Source organism: Tenebrio molitor, chromosome 4 (genome assembly GCF_963966145.1).
Source record: "Tenebrio molitor chromosome 4, icTenMoli1.1, whole genome shotgun sequence".
Classification (NCBI taxonomy): domain Eukaryota; kingdom Metazoa; phylum Arthropoda; class Insecta; order Coleoptera; family Tenebrionidae; genus Tenebrio; species Tenebrio molitor.
Window position 1 is genome coordinate 862,326 of NC_091049.1, and position 9,873 is coordinate 872,198.

General features: G+C 36.9%; 1 long non-coding RNA gene across 3 annotated transcripts in view; it reads left to right on the forward strand.

Annotated features, from left to right (window-relative positions):
- The window catches only part of LOC138128679 (uncharacterized), a 106,959-nt gene extending 99,606 nt beyond the window's left edge, over window positions 1-7,353 (forward strand). For all 3 annotated transcript variants that reach the window (XR_011158841.1, XR_011158840.1, XR_011158842.1), the window contains exon 4: window positions 6,906-7,353. This is a non-coding gene — a long non-coding RNA (uncharacterized lncRNA). The remainder of the gene's footprint in view (window positions 1-6,905) is intronic.
- Window positions 7,354-9,873: the final 2,520 nt, after the last annotated feature.

Below are 9,873 nucleotides of genomic sequence, written 5' to 3' on the forward strand. Positions count from 1 at the left end.
TTTTGGACGCAGATACTTGCTCGTAATTTTCTTGGATGACGACAAATTTCTTTATTTTTCTTTTAGTCCACAGATGCCAAAAAGAAGAAAACTAAATTATCCGCGCTCAGAAATTATTTTTCAACTTCGATGAAAATCGTCACGAATTATATTTCGACGAAGAAATTTTACGTCTTCCTGATCTACTTCTCTTCTGCTACGTCTGTTCTACAACAGATGCCCCAAAAAGAAGAAAACGAAATTATTCACGTTCAGAAACTATTTTTCACCTTCAAATTGTCGTTCCAATGAAAATCTCAAAACAATTCTATCTTCTGCATCTATTTCTCTTCTACTGAAGCAGATTCTAAAATGAAGAAAACCAAGTTATCCTTGCTCAGCAAGTGAACGCGCCATTCCGATGAAAATCGTGTCTAATAATATTTCCACAAATAAATTCTAGATCTTCTTGATCTATTTCTCTTCTACTACGCCTGTTCTACAACAGATGCCAAAAACAAGAAAACGAGACTATTGCTTCAGGAATTAATTTTCACTTTCAACGTGTCATTTCAATGAAAATCGTATTGAACAATTTCCACAAATAAATTCTAGATCTTCATGATCTATTTCTCTTCTACTACGTTTATTCTACAACAGATGCCCAAATGAAGAAAAGGAAATTATTTACGTTCAAATTCTCATTCCAGTGAAAATCGCATATATAAATATTTCATCAATAAATCCTAGATCTACCTGATCTATTTCTCTTCTATAACAGATATCAAAAAGAAGAAAACGAGATTATTTGCGTTCAGAAATTAATTTTCACTTAAAACGTGTCATCCCAATGAAAATCGTATCGAACAATATTTCCACAAATAAATTCTATCTTCCGCGTCTGCTTCTCTTCTACTACTTCTATTCTACGAGAGATGCTAAGAAGAAGAAAACTAAATTATGCACGTTCAGAAATTGTTTTCACCTGCAACGTGCCATTCCAATAAAAATCGTAATCCACACAAATAAATTCTAGATCTTGCTGATCTATTTTTCTTCTACTACGTCTATTTTACAACAGATGCCCAAGAGAAGAAAACAAAATTATTTACGTTCAAAATCTCATTCCAATGAAAATCACATTTAATGATATTTCCACAAATGAATTCTAAATTTCCTGACCTATTTCTCTTCTAATACGTCTGTTCTACAACAAATTCCAAAAAGAAGAAAACGAAATGATTTGCGTTTAGGAATTAATTTTGACATTCCAATAAAACAGTATTTTCATAAATAAATTCTCTCTTCCGCATTTAATTCTCTTCTACTACTTCTCTTCCTTAACAAATGCTAAAAAGAAGAAAACTAAATTATCCACTAAATTCACCTTCAATAGCGTGGCATTGCAATAAAAATTGCACGGAATAATATTTCCGCATATAAATTCCATCTTCCTCATCTATTTCTCTTCTGCCTATTTTTCTTCTGTTACGTCTATTCTGCAGCAGATGCTAAAAAGAAGAAAATTAAATGATCCACGTTCAGAAATTAATCTTCACTTTCAACAGCACAAATAGCGCATTCCACATAATAATATTTCCATTAATAAATAACATGTAGATCTTCCTGAACTACTTCTCTTCTGCTACATCTGTTGCATTTTACTTATTTACTTTTACTCAAAAACTCACTGGAAATTTACTTATCGTTGTTTTTCTTTTTAATTCTTTCCCAATTGTCTTTACTTTGTTAAATACTTCTTAAGACTTCAGACTGTTTAGTTTTCTTCTGTAGTTTCTTCCCCAAAATTAATAATTCTCCGGTTTTTAAATTCTTTCTTCTAATTCTAACTCTAACAAGGAGAAGCTTTCGTTGCAATCGTTCTACCACATTTTTTTTTTAAACTTACTTGCACTATTTAATCGTCGAATTTGAAAACATCAATGTAGAACTGTGAAGAAAGCTACTCCAGAAGGATCCATCATTCTTTGAAGTACTCATAGTAGATTGTGGAATATTCTTCTGTAGATCAGTCGTGTTTCTGAGAGTTTTCCTTATTGAAGTGATGACAGCTTCTTTAAAAAATCCTCAGCAAATACTGGAGCAATATTTTTTTGATTAATTTTATAACTAGATTGTTGATAAAATATAAGTTTAATTTCTGTCGTGAGATTCTTTCCTTTCTCTGCGCTGCCAAAGCTCCAACTTGTTTTTTACTTCTTCGATCTATGATTCCTGAGCTACATTGTCCAACTGAAGAAAAAATACCTTGTTGGTGGTTTCTGCTTGTCTATAACTTGCTCTTAGTAAATTGACTAATTTTCCGACAGAGTGGAGTCCCATTGATCTTGCTTAGTTGTTGAAAGATCTTCTCTTCCTGCATTTACATTTTCAATGAAAATATTTTATTTGCTTCTTTTGACTAACCAAGAAGCAACACATTTCGACTAATTAGCAGTCTACTAGTTTCTTTTTTTGATTTTTTGAAACATAGATGTAAGAAAACCTATCTTGTTTTCACTGGAGTAAAGAAATCTAATTCTTCCTAAACATCTTAAATTTTCCTTAGAGAGTAGTTTTGGGTCATTGGTAAATTTCTCTGATTATTATACAGGGTGTGCCAAAAGTACCGCCTTTCCTTGAAGGTACGTCATTTAGGGATGTAGTAGAGTGCTGGAAAAATATTTAAAAAAAATTCTGACCCTCCATTTAGGAAATATAGGCAATTTTAAAATATAAAAAAGGCAACGCTGTAACCTGAGAATTACTTCTACCTAGAAATACGTAATAGCATTGTATTATTGAATACCTAGGCAACCATTTTGATGGTCTTGAGAGGTAAAACAACAACCAAACACTTCAACAAAAATTATTTTATTAAAATAAATTTTCAAAATTTTGCCCATTTGATAGATATTGAATTTTTTAAACCATTTTTCAGTACTCCATAACACTTCTAGATGACGCACCTTCAAGGAAAGGCGGTACTTTTGAGACACTCTGTATGTATTTTATATTTTGGCTACTGCTGTTACCATAAAGGCCAAAACAGTCCAAGACTCTTCATAATCTGTTAAACAATGAGAAATTGATTCGTTATGGCAAAAAAAAATTGTGACACTTAACTTGATAATATGAGGTGGCAAAAAAAGTGTATACATCTTGTCTGGCGCCCATCTTCGCGTGTAAATCGTTGTACCAGCCAAACCGCTCCGTCCTTGCGTGTATAAACAAAGAAATTTCCTAAGAATTCCAATCAAATTGCTCCGAATCGAACGACAAAACGAACAAACGCCACACATCGAGAGTAAAAGCCAACTTGTTCTAATTATAGAAATACCAAAATCCGCCATTAATTACCGTGTTTCGATATAGTGGGATTCTTGAAATGTAGGTATCGAAGACATATGTTCGAGGCCTCATTAGACGATGCCGACAAAGGGTCATTTTGGCAATCAAACCGGCTCGCTTTTTGTCGGCTCTCTGGGACCAATCAATCTATTACCTCTGCGTTATTCTTAATGCATCGCATACTTCGTCTCTCTAATAACTAATTTGTTTGGTAAGCGACCGTTTTATTATAAGCCGCGGCGACGTATCCCTCGAAAAAGATCGACACGATCGATATTCGATCGACAACTCGAGGCTCGTCCACAATTTGTGGCGAGCGCGGGGACGCTAGCGTCGCCCGCGTCGCGCGTCCGCACGCCTCGCGTCTGTGCCGCACACACAAATGCGAAAATTGCTACTTTGGAAATGAGCCCTGCATTGGCAACGTCGCGATTTCCGCCGCTTAATTAAATTCATACGGGACGTTTTCGTGCAAAAATAGCAACGCAATCAGCGTAATAGCCATGTATTTGTCCAGATTTCAATCTACTAATTATCTCGTGTATCGCCCTCAATTATTCATCCGTGTTTATTTTTAATCGGGAGATTTTGTGAGTGGAGAGGCTGAGGCCGTGGAGTTTATAGTCAATTATCAATTCTAGGGGTTCCGTTTCAATCACAATCAAACGACATAAAACGTCAAAGAACAATGGCGCTGGGTTTGGTCGAAGTTGCCTTCCTACCTACAGCTATCCGAAACCGTATTTATAAATATTGTAAGTCTCCGCGGGAGTCGGACCCTTATATGTCAAAATTCGAAGGTCCGGCTGTAAGGTAAAAGTTTTAATTTTTGTTCGATCATCTGGGAAAATCGGACGGGGTATTTGATGGGGCTGGACAAAACGAACACATTCCGATCATCAACAGGATTTGTTCGCCTCGTGACACGACCTTCGTACAAGAAAAAAAAAAGAAAAAAAAACGAGGTGAAAAACTTTGCCCCCAAACGTGTACCTACACGGTGACTCAAAACAACAATAATTCAATTCAGTTTATATTTTTTCTGTACTGTACAAGGTGTGAAATCATGTTTTGGTGACAGTTAGCAGGTAGCTGCTGTGTCAGATGACAGATGACACCTAACCTAACCTATGTTTCAATCTGTCAAATGTCAAATTAATTTTTTCAGATGTAAGAAACGAATAAATCAAAATTGTCGTTCAACAAATTTTCGTTTTGTTATGTTTCCACTACTGTATGTCGTGCTGCTTCATTTGTTTCCAACAGCGTTCATAAAAAAATCGTTGAAATTCGTCAAAAGGTACAATGTTTCGGGTGTTCGTTTAAATTTATCCTCACAGAAGAGTCGATTGTGAACGCACCACTCGTCAGTCTGCAGATTCAAAACACAAACAACGCAAAAAGTAAGGTTAGATTTAAACAGCTGATCCGTGATACGTTCACGATCGGTTCTTCAACGCCTACTTTGAGGAGAAATTTAAATGAACACCCGATATATTGTAAAATATTTGGGTTAATAATAATCTATTTCTGAAGATAACTGTGGTAAATCGTAACGTCTATCAATTAATGTGACAATACACATGTGTTCGTTCAGAATTTATAAGTCGATGGTATTTCCTGTGGAACCGAAAGTGATAAATTGGTATTAATGATGTTGTTGCGTGTGAAGTACACCTGAAGATGTTAGCCTGTAGCCATGAAACAATAGCATTCTTTAACGTCGGGTGTAACACAGAGCGTTTGAAAAGAACCTTTTGCTTCTGATTTACACATTCTCGTTTTTGAAAATCTTCTTGTCAATTGATTTTTTATTATGACATTCGAGTCAATATAACTGACATTTTTTCGATTGTGTCAGACATGGGCCATGAAAGGTGCTCTGGGAGGCTTTGCAGCAGGTATAAAATTGTTTTGAAATAATTCCATAATTAATAAACGCGTCAAAGGTGTAAAGTGCTAATTGTAACACACCAGTGCAGTAAAATGTTACTTGATCGCACTAGTGCGCTAATGTCCATTATGACCTTCAAATGAATCTTATAAAGTCTGACGTTATGTATTGATACTAAATAAATATCATTTAAGTAAGGGACAAAATTTTACTTAATGCAGAGCTAGATCAGAAACAATTTTGACATTACGACTTTTTTAACCACAAAATAAATTTGGAAAATATTCAATTTAATCTTAATCAAAGGACACAAAATGTTGTTCTTCCTTAGAAAATATTTCAACACATAAGAAATTTCTGTTAATAAAATTGAAATATCTATGGAGTGGACACGCTTTTTTCGAAAATACAAAAATCACGTCGGTCTTGGTAAAAAAACCATCTTTACGTTGGCACTAAGAATTAAATGATAGTCGATGAAAATTGGAATCCTAAAAATGCTGTGAATATGACCATTTTACCACCTTTTGTTAACTCAAAAAAATAATGCGATTCGCAAAATGTTTTTAAAAAAATTGTAAATTGTACAAATTTTTATTTTGGAAGATTTCCATACAATGTATTAATTTTTTATTTCTATTGTGTTAAAAAAATCGTTACTCTTCTATGGAAGCATTAAAAAAATGTTTTTTGTTTTTGAATTTCCTCTTAAAATTTAAATATTTTAGAAATCGAACAAAAAAAATGTTTAGCCACCCTTATTGAAAACAGTAATTTCACGGACTCACAAGCGGACGAAAAGTAACTCTTTTTGGGACGCACTTTTTCGGACGCTGACCGTGGCGCCATCTATTGGTCTGTTTAACAGTTAGCAACAAAACCGACAAAACCAGTAATTGTCCTGTCATAAATTATGTAAATAAGTAATTGTATAGTAATTAGTGAATTTCTAGTTTTGCTGGCAAGCTGATAACAAATACTACAAAAAAATTGTTAATATGTATTAAGTATTTGAAAAAGGTAGATTCAAAATATATTTGTAATTTTTTCAATGATGTCTTTTGCTTTGCCAAAAAGCGCTTTTGTTCTCGCCTGTCAGCCTCGGCTGCGCCTCGGCCAGAAAACTTAAACTCGGGCGAAAAAGATGCGCTGTTTGGTCTTGCTACACAAATAATTATTGAAATCAACTCAAGGAAATATAAATAAAATTTTTCTTAATCGTGTGGTTAATCCTCTTAATTGTAAAATATTGTTAACGGATCCATATCTGTGCGAACAAAGAAAATATGTAGAGACAACCCAGAGTAGGAATGAATTCATTAAGAGAATTAAATAAATGATAGAAAAATAATAACAGGGTATGCACTGTAACTAATGATTATTTATAGCCTTTAGTTCAGAAGGAACATATAATTACAATATATTTCCTTTTGCTGGATGAAAAATGTGATATTTAACACTTTGTTGCTCCTTGCCTCATATCAGATACTTCACTTCCTTTCCAAATATTTATAACATTTACATTTAATAACTAACTCTTTTATCTCCACCTCCATAACTCTCTCTCCTGTGCACTTCATTACAAATGATTTTATAATACATTTCATTACCTCCATAACTCACCTTTTTAATTTTCTCATATTCTCGCAAACAACGACACAATGTTTTCATTTTTTTACAGGTGAGATCGTCTTGCACAGGTGCATCAGATGATCGCCCGCCCCTCGCCCACCCCTCCTGTTGGACTTTTTTCTTGTTTGTCGTCCGAAGAGGGCATTAGTGCAGCGAAATTCTTTATTCTTCGTCTGGTGGACGTCACGCTAATGGGCGAGGGACGTCATTAGTCCGCGAGAACGCCTTTCGATTTGTTATCGATGATAAATTAGACAATCTTGTTTGTGTTCGGCCCCTCGGACAAAGATGCTCGATGGAGTGTGTCCTTATAAAAAGCTGGTGCGCCGCACGGAAACAGGAAGTTTTATCCGGCTACATCCTGTCTTCGGTGGTGTTAATGGATTCTCGGACACTGGATGGCGAAGGGACGGCGCAAATGCAATCACAGGAATGTGGAAATGAAGGGGTTCGAGAAAAGAAACAAGTAAAAATGAAATGAAATGAAATAAAGAAAAAGTAACAAATCGTAGTTTGAAAACATCCACCCAGACCACTCGGCCCCATCCTGGGGCCCTCATCTGCGGCTAAAATTTCGACTTGCATCGATTTTCTTTCAGTCCGCCCTCACAAAAGGGATCAAAGCATACCCGAGAAGTGTTTAATCCGTAATTTCGGCAGTTAATAACAATAATCGTGGGTTAAATATTAATTTTTCACATAGTTTGAACCGCGGCAGCTCCTTTGAGGCCTTTGATCCTCAGCCCACGTGCAGGATTCATACGGGAACAACCCTCAGGTATTGGGAATAGTTGATGAATTCCTGGTGCTCGGATTTTATTTATTTTCACCATCGCATCCACTCCCAAATTCATAATCGTCCCAACCCCTTAACGGTCAAGAATCCCGACCGACGACCGCTTGATAAATCGTTCCACATCACATGTGCTGTGTTTATGTCGTTGCTCTATTGTTGCACAATTGATGAGCTAGACCGCCTTGATTTTAATGCGCTCTTTCACTGGATACGTGATTTATTCCGACAGGGTGTGAGCGCTACTTAAGGGGGACTCCTTGTTTTTTATTCTCTGTCCCTGAGACCCTAATTACAAGAAACATTCAATAACATAAATAATTTTTTTCGGTGGTCACCCGTCCACCAATCAACTGGAACCAACCGTGCTGGACTTTTCTCTTCAAACAATAACTCGCGTTTCAAAGATGACAACCCTGCAACATGTTTAACAATTGTTATTACTTCTATTTGCGTTACTTGTGGGATTTTATCAAACAGCCCTGAAGAAGAGTAATTTGTCGCGGTCGGGCGCCGCCCGCGATCCACCAGATAGCGCCTCTTTAATATACAATAACGACTTCTTGGACAATCACCGGGTGGAGTGTTAAGTGTAGCGTCGTATAGCTCCTAGCAACGCACCATCCACGGAAGGTAAAAAATGTTGGTGGGGTTGGGAAGGCGAGTTGTTGCGGAGTGTACCGGTGGTAATTAGAAAAGTCGTGATGGGTTCATAGCTCCGTGACGTCACCGTAATTGTGTATCTAAGATGTCGTATGGGAAATTACAAGGGGCATAAGTCCGTGGAATTTCAGATCCAATCCGGCCATTGGAAAGATACAAATTCGAGATAGCATCAAGAGGAAGCGTCAGCGGCGACATTTTCGGTTTTAATTGTCGGAATTATTGTTCAGGTGAAGAACAAGACGTAGTCATAAATGTCGGAGTCGACAGGGTTGAATGGGATAGGAAGAAGAGTTCGTTGATAATGACAGGCTATAGCCTATTGTATCCGCCGGAAACAGATCATTGTCTGATACGCATTTTATATTCTTATTACTGATATACATTGCAATAAATAACTCTGAGAAATCTTGAAGGGGCATTAAGCAAGTGAGATGGACGGAGATAGGGAAAAATTCTTCGATTCATTTTCCACCGCGGCGCATGCTTGACTGGGCACCCATGCTTCAGTTAATATAACGGAACTTGACTAATTGCTCTTTTGCACTGCAAAATACATCAAGACAAACATTTTACTTATTTCCTCTTTGCAAAATTTTTCTATTGGCTGAGTCTGAATTCCCCGTTGCATTTTGACAACTTGTCCTACGAGAAACGCTTTGCTGATGAGCCTTTCCAGAGCCTTTTCAGCCACACTGACGGGAAGATTCGGGATGGGTACGGTGAGGATGGGTGCGGAAGGACGGTGGTACTGACCCAGCATTCGCCTTATCTGTGATATGAGATATACCACAATGTGATGGTGTGGAGAAACTTTTGAAAAAAACCCACACCTGATCAGGCGGCACCGGGGTTAGAACCCGGGACCTCCCGAATGTAAAGTGGCGCGCTAGGCGCTTGGCCACAGTACTCGATGATCTTTGCTCTTGCAAATCGTAGAGCTTTTGGAGTACTAAAAGATCCAAATCTGGAAGAAAATAAATTAGAAGGAATATTATTGCTATTTCGGTCTTTTTAGTAGAAATTGCTTAAAGCTCAGACCCTGTAGCTTGTCTTCGCACAGAACAAATACTTCATAAATTAAGACAATGAATGCGCTGTACGTACTATCTTTCCATCGTTTGTTGCATTTCTCTAATCAAACGTTCATCTCAAAACAAGAGCGGACTTAATAAGAAACCTTGTGTAAGTTATACTCACAGGTACGGTCTCTCTGGTTTATTCTCATACAGCGAGAGCTTCTGAGTACTTGAAGTAAATATTTTCGTGAGCTGTATATAATTGAGATGTAGAAGTGGGACCGATGAGGAGCCTTGTGGCAATCCTTCTCTTCGAATTATAAAATATGTTGGTGGCTGGGTATTTGAGTGGCAAAGACAAAACCTAATCAAATCACAGTGGCGTAGTGTGTAGGCAGGGCTGCAAGGTAAACACAACAACTGTCGCTTAAGTCTATTCAGTCGGTATTTATTGATGAATATTGTCTGAATCGTGCAAGAGCAGTCTGGTGTCTATCCACACATAAGTTCTATACCTCGGCACATATTCGAGACAATATTAA